We start from the raw sequence: 1,356 nt of genomic DNA, 5'->3' as shown, positions 1-1,356 counted from the left end.
ATAAAAAATAAAAAAACTAGTTTTTACTATGTTCATGTATCACACCAGCTGTTTTGGCTCCTTGTAAGTTACAGATGCTGCCTTTGATGGGCCATCTCTGTTCTTCCCTGGTCTTCTCACTCATTTACATTATGAGCCTGCCTCTTGTACAAATTGAAGTGTGTGACCTATGAACTTGAGCTTTCTCTTCCTTTTGCCTGTTACCATGCATGGGTGGAGGGCATGTACTTAGGCATTCTTTTGAATCCTGCCTACAGTGTCTGAGGTCAGAGTCAGGACTGGGGTCCAGGCCAGGTGTCCCTGAGTCCCCAGCTCAGTGATCACTCAAGCTTCCTTGGGCAGATACTAGTGCCATGGCTGTCCTCCCTGTCCCCCAGGAAGGACATTCACCACTGCTTGGTAGGGAGCCAGGAAGCCCTTGTGGATGTAGATGGCACTATCCTTAGAGAAGGTAGGTTTGTGGAAGGCCTTACATTCTAGATACATGCACACATTGCTCAGAGAAGAATCTATTGCTTCTTCATTTTCATGTAGTATTATGGCACTTCACTAGTGCAGCAAGTTACAGACCCAAACAGGGAATGTCTTTGGTTTTTCCAGACTAAAAAGATTCAAGAGAGCCACGGTTCATGGCTATGAGATGGCAGGAGAGTAATGGTCAGGACAGACAAAATTTCTCTGGTACGTCTTGAGATCAAGTATGCCTGTCTGCCATGCCCTAACCCTAAACATACGTGGTATAACCTCCCATACCATCTTTTGAAGAGCTGGCCCTCTGACTGGGACTTCTCTGAGAGCACCTAAATCTGCCCTCTCATATAACTCTTAGGGTCACACGGAGCAGTGAAGGAGCCAGAGATGTATCCAAAGACATGGGTGCCAATCCTATGACTTGTCTGTAGGGAAGAAAGTAGCAAAGGCTCAGATGAATGTTGGGGAGTCCACTCCTCTTCTTCCTTCAGAGCATTATTCCTGTATTCCCTCTGATGGTCTGTGATAGGCAGGATTGTATTCTGCTCTTAAGCTTGCCCTCCACTGCTAAAAGGGCAGGAACTGGAGAAGTCAGGCTGGCCCACCTGTGAAGACTTTCTGAGATGTGCTGGAGAAGAGGAGAACAGCCTTTAAGGGAACTTCTGGGCAGGTAGGATGACTGGCTATTCTGATGTCTGTGGACTGAGGGGTCTCCTGGGACATGAAACTTTCAGATTTAAAGTTGGGAAAGTTGTGAGCAAACCAGGACCCCTAAGTGGGCAGGAATTAAAGTGCAGGGGTGACGCTGGGTAGCAAAGGGGACAGGGAGCCAAGAGGGTGAGGAGCAGTGACATACCTCTGCACTGGGGCCGCTTCTCCAGCTGG

This window comes from Nycticebus coucang, chromosome 12, assembly GCF_027406575.1.
Source record: "Nycticebus coucang isolate mNycCou1 chromosome 12, mNycCou1.pri, whole genome shotgun sequence".
Classification (NCBI taxonomy): domain Eukaryota; kingdom Metazoa; phylum Chordata; class Mammalia; order Primates; family Lorisidae; genus Nycticebus; species Nycticebus coucang.
This window is presented reverse-complemented; position numbering follows the sequence as displayed.